Source organism: Podarcis pityusensis (genome assembly GCF_964106645.2).
Source record: "Podarcis pityusensis genome assembly, chromosome: Z".
Taxonomy (NCBI): Eukaryota; Metazoa; Chordata; class Lepidosauria; order Squamata; family Lacertidae; genus Podarcis; species Podarcis pityusensis.
This window is the reverse complement of record NC_138044.1, coordinates 25,391,522-25,410,220: the sequence shown is the minus strand read 5'-3', so window position 1 is coordinate 25,410,220 and position 18,699 is coordinate 25,391,522. Positions and strand designations below refer to the sequence as shown.

At 43.2% G+C, this 18,699-nt stretch overlaps 1 long non-coding RNA gene across 2 annotated transcripts in view; it reads left to right on the top strand.

The window, feature by feature from the left end:
* LOC308468412 overlaps positions 1-18,699 on the top strand; it is a 32,805-nt gene that overhangs the window by 3,824 nt on the left and 10,282 nt on the right. For both annotated transcript variants that reach the window (XR_013981639.1, XR_013981640.1), the window contains exons 2-3: positions 3,605-3,765; positions 4,984-5,128. This is a non-coding gene — a long non-coding RNA (uncharacterized lncRNA). The remainder of the gene's footprint in view (positions 1-3,604; positions 3,766-4,983; positions 5,129-18,699) is intronic.

Below are 18,699 nucleotides of genomic sequence, written 5' to 3'. Positions count from 1 at the left end.
ACCAAGCTTACAAATACTTTCAGAGAAAAAATCACTTCGGGTTTTTCCCCAAGCATACATTTTCAGCAACCTAATATTATGTGGGGGCAAGCTTTTCAGTTGTTGCTATTGTTAGACAATTGGAAATCGATGTCACCTGAAGATCTACCAGTAGATGCTAATCTTCCTTCTTCCCACCAACATAGACCTAGAAAGTGTGTTTGGATTTCAGCTTTAAACACCTACTATTTGTAGCACGGAGAGAGGCAGGTATGTATTGACAGTTTCAATGACGTTTAAATCAGATCTGTTAGCTTAATATCCAGATTCCTCATTATTATATCAAAGTCCATGGATGTCTGTTATTTGTATACTGTAATTGCAGCTCAATGCAGTTTAGAAATATAGATCCACTACTTAATCATACAATAAACTTCCTTGTGGGTTATTTTAAAATGTGTGAAATTGAAAAAGGGAAAAATAAACCCTTTTGCTCATCTTTAAGATTAATTTTTTACGCTAAACTTTCATTTGAGAAGTCACTTAATGAAATTGGTGGCTGAACTCTTTCGTAAACTCAGTAACTTGAGACTCATGAGAAAAGAGTGGGAAATGGAAACTAAAGTGTTGATATAAGAGGAACTAGAAAATACAGCTAGGACAGTTCTTTGTGCTAAAATGCACATTGTAAAAGGAAAAAAAAATCAAAGTATTTATTTATTCCCATAGACGTTTTCAAATTCTGGATTAGTATACTCAGAATGGCTTTGTACACACTGGTATGAAATATTGTGTGCTCAATAGACTGGTTTGGCATGCAAATAATTGAAACTTGAACTCTTCCCATGATTTCATCCCCTCAACTTCCAGTTTAAAGACATGACCATATTTGGTGTAGGACTTCAGAACTGATTCTTTGGGGTTGAAGTTACATACAAGATGTTATCAAATGAAAAGGAAGAACACAGTCAACAAGGCTTTGTTTTTCTGCTGTATATAGCACACAGAGGATGAGGAATCTCTCCCCACCCCCATTTCATCCAATCTGAGATCACAACAGTCACAGTTCCTTTTCTGACTACATAGTTAAAAAACAAACAAAAAACTGCAGCAAGCTATAGTGGAATTTAGTGATTCATTCAAAATTTGAATGAAGGTCCATTAAAATCAACAGGATGTGATTCTAATTGTTTTGCATGAGTATGCCAAATCCTTGAACTGTTTTGGGAAATACCAAGGCAAAATTGTTAATTGATTCCTAAGGGTTAAGCGCAGGTTCCATGCCTAATCCTTGAATGAAAACCCCACTTTCTACCTCCTCTTCCCTTTCTGTTACAACAGTGGATGGATATGTAGTCAACATCCAGTGAAATCCTTCCTTATTCTTTCATGTGAGATAGAAATGCAATCTTAGCTTACAAGGTTGCATATATTATTAGCATGAGTGGATATGGTTGTCAGATACTGGATTTTTCATACCAGGCTTGCTGGATCATGTCAAGGGCCTGTCTAGTCCAGCATTCTGTTATCACTATGGTCCAACGGATGCTTATGTCAGGCCTGCAAGCAGGATCTGAGCACAAAAACACTCTTCCCATTGCACTTCCAAGCAGCTGGTATTCAATGGCATACTGCTTTTTTTTTTCTGCTGCGCAAACTTTTCTCCCTCTTTGGGTTCATTCGCATTTCCATTTGCCCTGTAATTAATAGGCACGGGTCCAAAAGGTTCTTCCTTTGTCCTGTGTCCAGAAATCATGGGACAAGTGGAAGTGTGGATGAGCCCTTTTTGTGAATAGTTTGTATATACACCTTTGTTTCGTTTGCTGTTCTGTCATACAAGTGCACTAAAAAAAAAAAAGCAGCCAACTTGTGCATGTAGTACCAGGTTCAACTCCTAGCCCAGCCTTCCTCGGCCTGGTGCTCTCTAGATATTTTTGACTACAACTTCTGTCAGCTCCAACGAATATGGCTATTGTTCCAGGATAATAGGAACTGTAGTACAAAACATTTGAAGGGAACCAATTTCTTCTTCTTTTAAGAGTAGTCTCTGGTAAAAAGGCTGGAAAATACATTTTCCTGAAACTTGAATAGCCTCTGCCCATCAGAGTACACAGTACTATGCTAGAACTGACTCAGGATAAATAAATTATGCCACACATATCTGTAATGTGTTCTTCAGAACCTCTTTGTTAACTAAAGAAGCAATACAGCCTTTATAAGTCAGTGGGTCATTTCCATGGCCTTAAGTGGAAAGGTGAATTGTACAGTGGTACCTCGGGTTAAGAACTTAATTCGTTCTGGAGGTCTGTTCTTAACCTGAAACTGTTCTTAACCTGAAGCACCACTTTAGCTAATGGGGCCTCCCACTGCCGCCGCACGATTTCTGTTCTCATCCTGAAGCAAAGTTCTTAACCCGAGGTACTATTTCTGGGTTAGTGGAGTCTGTAACCTGAAGCATCTGTAACCCAAGTTACCATTGTATTGTTAATTGAACAGCAAGACTTCTTACTGCTTTCTGAGAGCCAAAATAGCTAAACTACAGGAAATCTGTGATTATATTCCCCAATGTTTTTTGGATTCAGATCCCAAATTGGATCTAGTCTGCTACACTAAAATGAGATATAATCCTTCCCCTCATACTGTTTGCTCAATCTAAATTGTGTGCACACGAATGTAAACAAGTTGCTGTTTGTCCCATTGAGTGTCGAAGACCCCCAAGACCCCCCCAATAAAACATGGTTCACACATCATATTTGTTTTTTTGTTTTTGGCATAATTTTGGCCGCAACTTTATTGAATTACAGTATGTGAGTGGTTGCTTAGGCATTGGTTAGCGACTGTCTGTTCCCACTTGGAGGTAGGAACAAAACTGACAACCACACCCATGTGGAAGTCAGTAAGGGCAAACAATTTTGGGGAGAGAATAAAGCTGGGTGCCAGGCTCTCACCTTTCCCCAAATGCTCCCAGGGGCTCTTGTGTGGCCCTGGCCCTTTGCCAGGGATTCGGACAAAAGCATGGTGAGCCCCTGGATTCCTTTAACAGAATACCCTTGCAGAAGCAGCATTGGAGGGGCAGGCACAGCCAACCGCATCCCCTCTACCAACCAAAAATTAACCAATGCCTAACCGCAACCTTACAAGTTGTGATGATTTGCTACGCAGTAGGCAAAGCCAAATGGCACCAGCCAATCAGCCAAATGGTAAAATTCCTACCGGACCCCCGCTCTAAAGCAGACAACCCCATGACAAGGCATAGCAAGGTCAGTGCGAACAAACCCTAAAGAAAGGGAGGGTGGGCAGGTAATCCGATGTGCGCAGAGAAAAGAGGAAGCTCAACACTGTGCACAGGGACCTATATAGCACCCCCATCAATCAAATAAAATTGCAACAATAAATTTGCCCCAGCAACATTGGAGGTGCCCAATCAAACTCATGGCCATGCAAACTAACCCGCCCAGCAACAGGGGAAGTCATGGTTACTCCCACCGCAACACGTGCTCTCTATGAAGGAGAACCCGCTTTGGAGAAAACATTTCCATATAGGCACAGAATAGTTAATGTTAAGTTGTGGGTGAACATATCAGACGACACAGCGATTCTTCAAACAACTCTTGTTTATTCACAGGCCAGAACAGAACTGCACAGCAAACAGCTCAGCCAGCCTGCTTTTATAGGCAGCCGGCTGTCAACATTGTAGCAACAACAACCCAGGGTTTCCCGCTTAAAGTAACCGACATGGACCTGAGTGAAAACTACCGTATATACACGATACTCCTGGTGGCCAGGGTGAGAACTTCAATACATAACAGTTAAAGACGGGAAGGGAGATTTATATCCGAAAGTGACATTGGAGGAACAATTAACCCTACTCGTCCAGCAGACCAGCATATAGGCCCATTTCATTACTGTATAGTTGCCTAAAACCTAGGTAAATTTGTAGCATCATGTCTGCTTTTCCAAGCAGCTCTTTTTGTTATCTACTTTGTCTAAGGGAACACAATTAAATCAAAGGCAATCAACATGACTGGCCTTAGAGACGATGTGTCCCTTCGGCTCATTGCCCAGTGTGTGTGTACTGCTCACCCAATCGTAACCTGCCCCTGAGTGAAGCACGCACTTTTCAGATTTATAATGAATTATGCAAAAAAAAAAAATTATGAAACATTGCAGACCCAAAAAATAAGCCATAAGGATTTCTAGTGCCTTCAACATACTGCCATTTTAATTTCCCCATTTCTATTATTGGCCATCATTTCTATTATTAATGGATGAAACCTGAAACCCACAAAGTTCCTAGCAGGCCCTAATTTCAATCTGCTGCCACATTAAGACTCTAAATGTTTGTCCTGTTTTTATTTCATCTTAGAATGGGTGGGTGGGTGGCTGTGATGGGGATTAACCCATTTATGATATTTTATTCTATGTTTTTTAGCATGCTTGTGTCATTTTTATTGTATTTTTACTTTGTACATGATTTGGGGGTTTTTTGTAGGGAGAAGTGATCTTTATAAATTTAACAAATCTAACTTTCTAACCTGATGTAGATTTGTTGGCTTTGCTGGTCCATTTTTTTCTTCTTCTCCTACTTCCTCTTTGTTTACTATCTAGCCTATTGAAGTGTTCTGGGAAACGCCTGCACACTATTTTGTAACATTTTAGTTAGACTAATAATGGTATCGCCCTAATGTGGATTTTGGATTCCCCCCCCCCTTACAGGCCAGCATAACTACCTCTTGTGTGTGTTTACCAAAGACTATATAAGCTTTCAAGTTCTGCAAAACTCTCCAGAACGGAAAGGTAGCAAAAGAGAGTAGGTTTACATGTCCACAGGAATAATGATTTGGCCACTTTAGACAGTTAGTGATACAAAACATTTAGTACTTCAGACCCAGTGTAGTGGCCATGATGGCCATGGCAAAGATGATTTTAAAGGGGTTTAGATAAATTTATGGAGTGTATGCCTAAAACTCTTATTTTCCATGATAGCTTAAATGTAATTTTCAGGTTTGGCGTACCTCTGGATACCTGTTAGAAGGCATCTGATGGGGGAGTACTGTTGCCTTCCGACCTTGCTTATGAATATCACAAAAGCTGGCTGGATGTCCACAAGCAGTGCTGGAGTAGATGGACCCTTCGTCTTATCTAACAGGTCAGGGCGCTTGTTTTTACACAATAGCTAACTGGTCAATAGGATCATAACCCTATGCTTGTATGTGAGATCCAAGCTTAATTTTAAAAGTCCTATCCTTGTGCTGTTGCCTGTGCCAATGCTGTGGCATTCAGTCTGGATATACTTCTATAATGTATGGTTGAGTTCACTCAGTGATGGTTGGAAAGTACATGCCCGGATATACTCAGTTTATTTTTACTCTGCAACATGTCTACATCTTTCAGACCCAAGTCCTGGTTTGAATACAAGTCATTGCAGGCTACTGCTTTTCCTCTGCAACACTATCACCACAGCTGGTTTCTGTGTCATCAAAATATTCAGGCACATGCTGCTGTATCACAGAGAAAATTGGCTAGTGATAAAAGAGATTATTGTGGGGTGAAATGGAAGGCAGGAGGAGACTGAAACACCTCTCCTGTCCACTTCTCTGTTGAAAATGGCACCTTTCCCCCCACTAGCTCTGCCGTGACGTGGGTTCAACCCTTAAAAACAGCTCTGGATACTTTTTTTGGGAACAAACCGTTTCTGCTGGACATGTCAGGGCACATCAGGAATTTTCTTGATGTATGGGAAGCCTTTGGAGGGGCTGCAAAAGTAGTTGTTTTGCTGATACTGACTAACTCACCTATGCCTCTGGAAACTGTGGAGACGTTTGGGTCTGATATGGCTTTAGGAGAAGCAGAAGCATCAGGGATTGCATGTCGTATAGAAATGTTGTTTTGTAGAAACATTTTATTCTGAATTTTATTTTATTCCGAAAACTTAAAAAAGATCAGGCTGTGACCTACAAAACCCAGACAAATAGATCCAAGCCAGAAGGTCTTCTATCCACTGATGTTACCTTTTGGAAATATATCCTTGACTTACTTCATAACCGTATGGTGATAAGTTAAATTATTCATACAAGAACAGAAACTGAGAAATTGTAGTTCCATCAATTGCCGTACAGCAGTTTTGCTGTCACATACCCTTGAAGTCTATTTTTGACTTCCTATTTGGCATGAGTACCATCTCTGTGTGCTTATACGCTTACAATCATGGTGTATTATAAATAGCCAGCAAAACACATCTCTGCAGTGGAAGTGCAGCTTTGTAATATGCTTGTATATAACAGCAAGCACAAGTTTTAAGCCATGAGATGCCAGTGACCAGCATTAACCTTTGGTCTAGTGGGAATGAATAACTAGCAACAGATATGTCACACTGGGCTGCCAAAGCATGTGTTAAAGACTTGCCTTGCTCTAGATGTCTACAGCATGTCACATAACCAGTGACCGAGAGCAGCAAAGAAGGCAGCAAGAGCATGCCAGCAAATGCTTTAAATACATTTCATCATCTTTCATATCAACATAGATTTCTAGCTAAAGCTAATGACTTGGTTTTGCAAGTGAACTACTTCTCAGAAGAATAATAAATTTGTAGAGTTGGAAGGTACCCTGTGAGTCATCTAGTCCAACCCCCTGCAATGAAGGAATCTTAACTAAAGCATTCATGACAGATGACCATCCAGGCCCAGTGCCACCAAGCAGGTCATGCTCCCCTAAATCCACTTCTGTTGAAAACCAAGTTGCCCAGTCATCTAACATCCTGAGATAGAAGTTCTCTGCGTAGTAATCCGGTGTGTCTAAAGTATGGAATACAATGACTTATGCTTATTATGTCTGTTTACAACATCACTATCATAGAATCATAGAACTGTAGAATTGGAAGGGACCCCAAATAGTCCCACCCCCTGCAATGCAGGAATATCAACTAAAGCATCCATGACAGATGGCCATCCAAACTCTACTTAAAAACCTCCAAGGAGGGAGAGTCCACCACCTTCCAAGGGAGTCTGTTCCACTGCTGAACAGCTCTTAGCATCAGAAAGTTCTTCCTGATGTTTAGTCGGAATCTCATTTCTTGTCATTTGAAGCCATTTGTTTGGGTCCTACTCTCAAGCAGGCGAAACTTGCTCCATCTTCTATTAGATATTTGAAGGTGGCTATTGTATCATCCACATATTTGAAGCAGGTGTGTCCCCCCCCGCCCCCGATATTTGTGCATCTGGTTCTTCCTGCCTAAGTGCAGAACCTTACATTTGTCCTTATTGAAATTCATTTTGTTACTTTAGGGCCAGTTCTCCAATCTGTTAAGGTCATCTTGAATCCCGATTCTGTCCTCTGCTGCATTAGTTACCCCTCCCCAGGGGTGCAATCTCACCCTCAGGATTGGGGGGGGCCCACCGCCATAACACGGATGTGTGACGTCACATACACACACCTGCACATAATGTGTGTGATGTCACACACAAGACACCCAACATCACATCACGTTGGGGGAGGGGGGGCTCCTCCAAAAACGCAGTGCAAAAATGTTGTGCATGTGACATCATACGCACTATGTGCAGGTGTGTGCATGTGACGTCACACATCTGTGTTGCGGCTGATGGCGACTCTTCCATCTCCTCTCCACAACCAGAGAGGTATCCTTTTCCGTGGAGAGGGGCTCAGACTTGGAGGTAGAGAGACTCTACCTCCATGTCTGAGCCCCACCCAGAAAAGGGTGACTCGCTGGCTGCGGAGGGTGGAACTGAACTGATTCTCGGGGGCTGTGCCGCAGAGGCTGGCTGACTGCCTCTCTCCGGCTTTGCTCATTGACTTTGTGGGTGCCCAAGCACCCACGGCCCACTGAAGTTGGCTCTTATGCCCCTCCCAGCTTAGTATCATCCACATATTTGATGAGTATCCAGGCTGACCTGACAGAATATGCATCCTGCAACTAATTATGGTTATTTGTGCAATTGTGAGCATGAAGTAAAGTCAAAGAATCTCTCATTTAAAGAATCTCCATAGCCCACCTTCTGGAAAGTGCTATCCCGATGCCTTATATTATTTTGGTGATAGTGAATACTTTTCTGACAACCAATGGTGCCTAATTGAAATACTGGATCCAGGTTATGAAACTTCAGACCTGCACCGCCCTTGTTTTCCTGCCCCTCCTACTCTCAAATCTTTTTCAGGAATTGACCCACCAGTAATAGGTGAGAGACAAGCAAAACAGAAATGCAATTTTTTTCTGGATTTTTTGCTTTTTGTTGCACTAGGCAGATTAATATCCTGAGTCAACTCAAGAGGATGTTTCATAACCTGCCTATGTCTGTTTATTGATTTGCAAGCCTGGGCATCTCAATACGGCTCTGTTTTTCCCCCCTTTGGTTGTCACCTGGCTAACTAAAAAGGCATTTTTAATTTTTACTCCTAAAACAATGAGAGCACAACTGGCAGGTTTCTGCTTGTCTAACATGTTGTAATTAATGATTCAATTCAGACTTTGATCTATTACATCTCTTAGTTTCTTGCCAATTGTAACAAAGGTCAGGAGCTATGGAGTTCATGGTATTTCACCCATGTAGCATTGTTATCCATTCACCATGGCAGCTTTGTAGGAATAAGATGGTGAGAGAATTTGAATGCGCATGCATTCTTTTGTGATAGAAATGTGTGTGAAGCTAAGACCTAGATGTTCTTTAAGATAAAAATAACTCAGATAAAAACCGCTCATATGCATAGTTGTTGTGATTAAAAATGCACAACTCTTTAGCAATATGCAGGCAGCCAGATTCTAAGCATGTTTCTTCAGAAATAAATCCCACCGAGTTCCATTGTATTTGGGACTAAGCTCCTTTGAAGCTACAATAACAATACTGTAGTGGGATCTGTTAGGTGTACCTGTGAACCAAGGTATTCTTAGCTCCTTATGGGACTCAGCTGCATGAGTGCTCCCAGGTAAAGGCTTTCCTGAGTGGCCATCATGCTGAATCAGTTTGTGTTATAACAGCTATCAAGAGCTATGTGGCAAAAAACAATAATATCAAAACTCCACAAAGTCAAGCATGGTAGCACTAACCCTTCATGGTAGTTGATGGCTAGTGCATGAGATATGTCCCCCTCCCACTTCCTTTTCTAGTTTGATAGTATCTTACGCTGGATTTCTATTCATTTATGTATGTAAAACATTTTACCTCGCTTTTCAGCTTATTACCTCTTGTCTGCCTGCCCCCCACACCACTCAGGAAAGTCGCAATGACATCAGTGCCAGGACAGCAGCTCTGCAGCACTGTCCCACCACACTGGCCACTCCTAAACATCAGCTTTGGACATAACAAGAAGTAGGGACAATAGGAAGTGCAAGCTTGTGACATTTCTTGCCCTCTTTATCCCTGCTTGTCCTCAACAACAGTCATGACACATTGTACTTGCCATCTGCCTCCACTGAGCGGCAACTTGGTGAAGGAAGTTGTCACAGTACAAGTTATACAAAAGGGTTTTTGCATCGGGGTCAGCTGTAATGGATGCAGGCTGATGTTATCCACACTGCAGCTGTGCAGCATAAGTACTTTACGCCTCCGTCATCACAGTATTGTAGCTGCTAAACTTCGTGAACTGAGTCTTTTCGTTTTGGTCAGTAACTTTCTGGACCTTCCACCTTCTTAGGCTTCTCCTCAGCAGTGGCAGAAGAGAAATGTAGTGTTCCCACCCCACTCTTCCAGGTTATAACCATTACGGTCACAGCCAGTGTGGTATAGTGGTTAAGGGCGGTGGACTCGTAATCTGGTGAACCGGGTTCGATTCCCCGCTCCTCCACATGCAGCTGCTGGGTGACCTTGGGCTAGTCACACTTCTTTGAAGTCTCTCAGCCCCACTCACCTCACAAAGTGTTTGTTGTGAGGGAGGAAGAGAAAGGAGAATGTTAGCCGCTTTGAGACTCCTTCGGGTAGTGATAAAGCAGGATATCAAACCCAAACTCCTACTCCTCCTCTTCCTCTTCTTCTTCTTCCTCCTTCACTCACCTTCAGTCACAAAGTAGTTTTTAAAAAAGTCATACTTAAGATTACATTGCTGCGTTTTGATGCTTAAAGCAAGGATGAGGAATTTAAGGCCCTCCCAAGGCAGTTGGATTATAACTTCCATCAGCCCCAGCTGGTGATGGTGGGAGCTGTAGTCCAAAAACATCTCCAGGGCCGCAGATTCCCCATCCCTGTCCTAAGGCATGTATAGTCATCAGAGGCATGGACAGCAACAAGGCCTGCAAATCGCATAAAGACAGACCTAGCCTTTTATCAGCCTCTTGTGTGCTGTGCTCTTGCCTGATCCCTGGCTCAAAAAACTAGAGGCACACCCACACCCAAGCATAGGGAACAGTGTACACTCTGTTAGATGCAAAACATGACGCAAGCTCACACTTAGGACCTTTATTTGTGGCATCTTTAAGTACATAGCTAGCCACCACCCAAGTATGTGCCACTTCTTTGATGGGAGTATTAGGAACATGTTAGGCTACTATCAGAACCAGTGGCCCTCTATACATTGCTGCATCATAGCTTCCATGCACCATCCCTGCTTATTAGCCAAGGTTTCTTAGCCATTTCTGCACTTTTCTTTCCTGCTGCCACCCCACCCATCATGTATAAATTGGCCTCTACTTCACAATTGAAATCTAAGCCTATACCTGTTTCACCCATTGGATTTATCAGAAAATAGCCATAGGAGTATTTTTCTTTTATTATTTTTGTGCCCTGTGAAGCTCTTTTATTAAGCTTTTTAGGATGTTTCTCAGCAGGTTATTCCTTATAGGCAGACCAAACATACTCTCTTGTCTATTTTACCTTAGCCTGAAGGAACAATACACGGTCTGTACAGTTGCGCAGAATGAAAGACACACTTTATTCAGCAGATAACCACTACTTCGTGTTTAAAGTAATTAAAGTGACAGTTATACTAAATGTCCTTGTACTTATTCCTAGTACAAAGTGGTCCCTATTTTGACTTTTGGGGATGCTTTGTTATGATTTTTTGTGGGCACGCACACATGTCCACGATAAGATCCCACTTTACAGGCTTCAACCCATCTTCAATGAATCCCTCTGTCATCCTAGTTCTGTCTCCTAAGCTGAGTTCTTTGCCCTCTTGGGAGGCATGGATGGGGAACTCAGCAGTGGAGAATGGTGGACTCAGGTGATCAAAATCGATGCTTGAGATGGGCTGCGCCATTCTGACTCTTTATAATTTGATTTGAGCAGAAGTGCTTGCATTTGTGAACACATTTGCTCTGAATGTTTGTTCCATCCCTATCACAGAAAAAAGGTCTTCACTTGCCACCAAAAATTGTAGGTGGCAGGCAAGTTTCCAGGGGAGACAATGCCTCTCTGTGGTCTTTGCATAACCCTAGAGTGCCTCTTCCCAACCTCCATTGACCTAATCTCTGAAGGCAGATGCATCTGGAGAGGGACCTCTGATGATAAATCTGATGCACTGGCAATCTTGTCCCTTGACGTCCTTTCCTCCAGAGATCTTTTATTATTGAGCCTGCTTAGATATGTAACACAGCTTATTTTATTGACTGGATGATTTTATTGATTGTCCTTCTTTTCCTCCCGAAGGAATACACTGTGGAACAGTTAAAACATGCTGGGAATAATTGAGTTAAAAACATTCTAAAAGCAGCTACAGTTAAAAACGTTATTCTATCCAATGATCTTGGGTTTGCTAGGAACAGTATTCTTCAGCAACAAGAATAAACTTTGCCTTCAGTTCAGAATATAAAGAGCTGTATAGTTAGTAATGATAAAGATATTCTACTCCTTAATAGAATGTCTAGTAAGAGGATATCAAGAATATCAAGAGGGAGGTAGCAGCAGACTTAGGTAAACCTCAGGGTTTGCAGAAGTACCAAAAAACTTAGGGGGGAGGGGAACTCATGTGTGAAATCCCTTCAATGAAGACCGAGCATGCCCAGTGGCCATGGAATGCTGGAGGAGTTGGCACGAAACCTCCAAGGGTGAGGGTTAATAGAACGGAATATCCTGGAACAGAGCAGAGTTCCGGACAGCCAGCTAGGAACAAAACACTCCACAACACTTCATTGCAGGTCCCACTTGCATTATTTTTTGTCATGTTGAAATTCATTGTATTTGTCATAATTTAAAGCCACAAGGGATAAAAATGAATAAAAATACAAAAATACAATAGTAGGAAAACTATGAATTAAAGGTCATTTCTTCAGTATTTTAGAAGAATTACAAAATAGAATCAGTGAAAGCCTCTCATTCAGGTACTTGTCACTTCCATTGTCTTTACAAAGCAAGTTTATTTCAGTAGCTCCTTATCAGGCAATCTATTTCCATATTGGTGACGGCAGCATATTTCTGAACAGTTGGTTCTTGTTGCTGCAGACAAGAAAAATATGCAGGCTGGGAGGCACAAATTGTGCTGCTCTTGTTCTCTTCTTACCAAGAGATTCGTACCACCCTCCCTCAGTGAAATAAATTATCCTTGAGTCAGCACTACCATCCCAGAGGAGAGTTTCTCCCCCACCACTTCCCAGACGGGACATAATAATCTATCATTCATTGTCTTGTTGAGGAAGGCTAACAAAGCGGCTGCCTTGAATTCATGCAACTGGAACATTACGCATTCCTGTGCCTTTAAGATGAAAGCGGTTGCTATGGCTGCAGTGACGTGGTGCCACTGATGGAAGGAAATCCATGAGTGTGTGTGTTGTCTTTGACAATTCATATGAGAAGTTGCATTGCTGGCTAATCCTACAAGAGAAAACAATGAGGGGTCTAAGATGACATTGGAGCTGACAATTCAGATAAACCTTCATTAGCCCAAGACAGGGTCCTCTTTTTTAGAAGGGCGGGAAGCCTACCCCCCCCAAAAAACAACCCACCCCTCCAACGTTTCACAGGTGAAAGTAGGCACACACTTGTAACAACCCCATTCTCATGTCAACAATTATTTCCTGAGGCTTTGAATCACCACCATCATAATTTTGCTGAAGGATAATAATCTGTTTTGTTGTGTTCATTTGCACTTCCTAGCCTGTCCTGTGCTCAGGGGTGCAGCTAGGTAACCTTAGACCCTGGACTTACTGGTCTTACAGGTGAGTAGAGTCTGCATCTGGTAAGAGCATTAATATGGCATGTGGGAGGAGGTAGCAGACATTTAAAGTGGGCTCTGTTAGGTGCTACACAGTTTTCAAATTTCATACCATGGCCAATTCCACATCTCTAGAATATAAAACTCTATTGTTATTCTTCCTTGATAGGAAGAAAACACAGGAAATGATGCAGTTTTTAGATGTGCAAAGCTGGATATTAGTTTTAGGTGGTATGCTAGCCTAATGAAGAGTTCTAGAGAACTTGAAAGCTTGCATACTATCTTGTGACATTTTTGGTTGGCTACAATAATGGTAGGGATGCAGGTGGCGCTGTGGTCTAAACCACAGAGCCTAGGGCTCGCCGATTGAAAGGTCGGTGTTTGAATCCCTGCAATGGGGTGAGCTCCCATTGCTTGGTCCCAGCTCCTGCCAACCTAGCAGTTCAAAAGCACGTCAAAGTGCAAGTAGATAAATAGGTACCACTCTGGCGGGAAGGTAAACGGCGTTTCCGTGCACTGCTCTGGTTTGCCAGAAGCGGCTTAGTCATGCTGGCCACATGACCCGGAAGCTGTACGCTGGCTCCCTCGGCCAATAAAGCGAGATGAGCGCCGCAACCCCAGAGTCCGCGACTGGACCTAATGGTCAGGGGTCTCTTTACCTTTTACAATAATGGTAGCCAAAGTCCTAAAGAGGAGTTGTTGTTAATGAATTTCCTTACTGTTAAGCTGAGAGAGACCTCTGTTTGAAACCCGGGAGAGCCACTTTGTTAGATGGACCAATTTATGTCTCAACGTAAGGCAGCTTCCTAGATTCCTATAGGAATAGTTGGTAGAGCATAAGACTCTTAATCTCAGGATTGAGATTAACCCCACATTGCAGGGGGTTGGACCCTCATAGTCCCTTCCAGCTCTACAATACTATGGTTCCGTGGTTGCTAATTGCTGGAGACATTGTGGTGACTATGAATGAACATGCACCTGAGGAAGTTTTTCCCCTTGCAATCAAACAGTATATAAATGTAAAGAATTAAAAAATAAAATAAAAGGTTGCTTCCCTGATTCCCAAAGTTCACTACCTCTGCCAAAATTAGGTTTGAAATAAGTCTTCTACTGCAGTAAATAAAGTCAGTTGTGCTGTGTATTTGGTTGCATTTTGTGTGTGGCACTCATGATAGTTTCTCCAGTTTGCAAATTTGTGCACAAGCCCAAAAAGATTGGCAACCCCTGCTAAAAACGATAGTCAAAGCATAATGCATTTGGGGTTTCTGATTACCTGATCACCTGATTATGTTCCTCTATGGTGTTCTGTAGCCAAGCCTGCCTTCCACTCAGCTTCTTTGAATGAGAATTGTTGTGTGCCCAAGGAACATAAATTCACACCTGTTGCTATTCCATTTCTCCCAACCCTTCCGTTATGCGGCATATGAATGCAGGCACTGTTCCTGTCCCAGCAGCTGGGGGCTCTGACTACTGCTCCCTATAGGTCATTAAAGATTAACTTTTAATGAGAAACTAACACTTTCAATGTCAGTTTGGAGGGTATGAAAATAAGCAAATGCCAATCAGGCACATTGGTGTCCCTTGTTCCTCAGCCTCTCCCATTTTTATTTTCTTTCTGCTGCTTGTTTCTCTCATCTTCACCTCCCCTCCCTCTATTGACATTTGTTAGACTGTAAGGTCTTTGGGGCACAAAGCTATTCTTTCTCCCCTCTCTGCAAGGGCCCAAACAGTCATGATATTAGATCTATGAATGCATCTAGAAGTTCTGGTCTCCCACCTCTTTTAACGGCAGTAGCCAAAGGGGAACCCAAGCAGGATCTGGACTGCAGTGTGTAGGAAGTGAAGATTACCAGGGCCTCTGCTGTCTTAAATCTTCCTTCAACAGAGATGTGTGGCATGGAGCTTGGGAGAGATGTAAGCCCCCACCTTGAGAATTCTAGGGACATACCATAGCTGAGTGGCAGTAGAGCATATGCTGTGCATGAGAAGGTATCAGGTTCAATCCTTGTCATCAAGTTAGTGGAAAGTGTGAAAAAACAAGCCTGAGACCCTGGAAGGCCACTACCAACTAGAATAGGCAATGCTGAGCTATGGCTTATCTACATTTACCTTCTTTCTTTCTTTGGCCCCATGAAGTCCCACTCTTTAGTCCTCAATCAGAGCAAATGTCAATTTAGGTTTTTCTGTAGGTTGCTGTTTGTTCTGATTAGACTTTAAAGGGCAGGGGTTTTTGTGGGGAAAGCTGTGGAGCAAAAAGAAAGGGAATGCCCAGACATGGAGCTTTAAATCGCAGACCATGCCTTGAAAGAGCAGAGGGAAGGTAAGTATGGATAATCCCCTAGATGGACGCACAGTCCAATTTGACTTAAGGCAGCTCCCTGTGTTCCTGGGCTAGGTTCCTCATAGATCTAAGTAAGACAGTAGCAAGGCCTAATGGATGACAGGAGAAAAAAGATCTATCTTTCAGAATAATGGACACCTTGCTTTGTTAAATAGTTTTGTACCACTCCTAGACTCTAGTAGGACTGAGATACCCTTAATTGCTAATTGCGAGTGCAGAGCTAGTGTGGCTCAGGTTGGGGCTTGAAGGTGGAAAACCCAGTTTAAAATTGCTTCTCAAACATGAAGCTCCCTAGAAAGCCTTGGGCAAACCACCGTATCTCATCTTAACTGACTCACACAAGCATAGAACCCACAAAAATTATACTACATCATCATCACATGCACACACCAAAAACAACAACATTCACACCTTACAAAGTCCAGATAATCCAGACCCATAGATGCACCACACCCCAGCTCCAAGTGCTTGCTTCAGCTTGCTATCCCAGTCAGGAATGGCAGAGACAGATGGGCTGCACTTGGAAGTGAGCAAAGGCAAGCAAAGGGGGAACATTTTCAGATAGTGGCAGAGCAGTGACAGTACTGGGTGGGCAGCTGCAACAGTGGCTGAAGGGCCATTACTGAGTTATGGCTTCTGGTGACAAAGGGACTTGCCACTCTCACTTGGAAAGTCAATTGGCAGCAGTTAAGCTCACTGTGCAGCCTCAGGTCATTCAAACTGTGTGGGTGGAGAGTGCATTTTCACGCTTGGGCACAGCAGACCAAAAATATGTTTTAAAAACAAAGGAGCTGAAAGTGAAAACAAAGGAAAAGGTCTTGCCCTTTGCTTTTCTGGCAAGAAGCCAGAAAGCAAAGCAAAAAATGAACTGGCTGGTTTCCCTTGTCATTATTGTCTGCCCAGTTTTCCAAGCACCATAGCACCTGCTGCGTTGGTAACAGCACTCACAGTGCTGTTCTAAAGCCAGGCGGCTGAGGGTAGCTAACCATGGCTGCAACAATCTACCTACCTGTTAAGTTGTGGGTGAACATATCAGACGACACAGCGATTCTTCAAACAGCTCTTGTTTATTCACAGGCCAGAACAGAACTGAACAGCAAACAGCTCAGCCGGCCTGCTTTTATAGGCAGCCGGCTGTCAACATTGTAGCAACAACAACCCAGGGTTTCCCACCTAAAGTAACTGACATGGACCTGAGTGAAAACTATATACACGATACTCCTGGTGGCCAGGGTGAGAACTTCAATACATAACACTACCGGTACTTCCCTGCAAATATGCCCCATTGAACTCAATGAGACGTACCTCAGCAGGTAAACCGAAGACTGGGATAGCCAGTCTTGAGTCATTTTGCTGCCTGAAGCTAAGGACAAAATCATGCAACTATCCATTCCTCATACATAAGCCAGTCAGACTGGCACTTGAATCTTACTTCACTACTGAGGCAGGATCCTGAGGGCAGCAGACTAGCTTGGGTGATAGCAAAGCAAACTGCAGCACTCCTTGTTCCACAGCCCTCAGCACCTGCCCCCTGACTGATGCTGCCACTTTGCTTAATGAGAGTAGCCAGCAAAAAGAACGTAAGTTTACCCTGCCAGGATGTCCTTAGAACCTGGAACAATCCACAAGATTATCTTTTCAAAAAATAGTATCGTGAATGAAACAGAAGCTTTAAAACCCAATACACCAGGATTTTTATATTTTAGCCTGCAGCAGTGGCGTAGCGTGGGGGGTGCAGGGGGGGCCGGCCGCACCGGGCGCAACTTCTGGGGGTTAGGGGGCGCAAATCCACGGGTTAGGGGGTGCAAATCCACGGGTTAGGGGGCGCAAATTACTTGCCTTGCCCTGGGTGCTGACAACCCATGCTACGCCACTGGCCTGCGGTAAACAAAAACTTTATCTGTGGTTACCTTAATTTATTTAATAATTAATCAAATGACTTAATAATCTTTATTTCTTATTGCCCCCCCCCCTTAACAAAGTACAACTCCTAAACATGGCACACAAGCAAGGGACAGAGGGCAATAACACAAAATCCTTTTGCTCACTGCTCTCTCTCCACTACAAATCTGACTCCCTTTGTCTCTGTCTCTGTCTCTTACACACAGTGTCATTTCCTGGATTGGATTCCACTGTTATGGAAACAACTCTTTCATTCTCTAAGAGATTTCAGAAGGTGTGAGGGAGGCCCACACTGTTCTAGGAAACTGGAAAGAGAGGCCAGAGGCATGTACAAATGAGAACAGCAGAGTGCTTTTCTCATTCATCCAGTCTTCCCCACCCCCTTCCTGTCTAATGTAAGCCATTAGGCAATTGAGGTTTCCTCCTGCGCTTCCTGAAATATTTTTGGAAGGCAGTAGATAGAAGACAGAAATTTGCTAGCAAGCATCTGAGGACATCCTTCCTCTATTACTGTATTGGTGTTGCATCACTAATCGGTAAGCCCAGGGGTAGGCAACCTAAGGCCCGGGGGCCGGATGCGGCCTAGTCGCCTTCTCAATCCGGCCCACAGACGGTCCAGGAATCAGCGTGTTTTTACATGAGTAGAATGTGTGCTTTTATTTAAAATGCCTCTCTGGGTTATTTCTGGAGCATAGGAATTTGTTCATTTCACCCCCAAAAGTATAGTCTGGCCCACCACTGTCTGAGGGACAGTGGACCAGCCCACAGCTGAAAAAGGTTGCTGACCCCTGGGTAAGCCCTTGCCCAAAGTATCTTGAGGTTTGTCCGCTGAGGTGAGGAGAGTTCTGCTCAGAGGACAATACCCCCTACCATCAGCCTCACTGATGTGGTCCAAAGGAAAGCCAAGCAATTTCTTTGGCACCAGCTTGGTTGCAGGAGTTGCTTGAAGGAGACGTACAATGTGCCACCCACTCTTAGGGACTCCACTCTGATTTGTGTAGGGTTTATTCCTTTGCCTTTTCTTGTCCTGAAGATATTCTGCAAGGCAGCAAAGGTTTAGGATCAGAGTTTTTCTTCTTCTATATGGGCTCCCTTTCCAGACTGATGAGCCCTGGTAAACATGCTTAACACTGCACTGCAAGTTTGGATGGATTGTATTCATGATGTACCAGATATGTTTTAAGGATTTACCATCCAAATGCCGTCAACTACAAATTCACCTGAGGCACAACAGCTGCACTTGACTACTTCTTTTTGGCCGTTGGATAGTAAAACAGCATCAGTCCATGGAGTACCTGGACTGTAAAAGAGTAAAAAGCACATCACCTGACAGAGTAAAAAGCACATCACCTGACAGAGGACCACACAGTTGCTGCAGCTGGGGG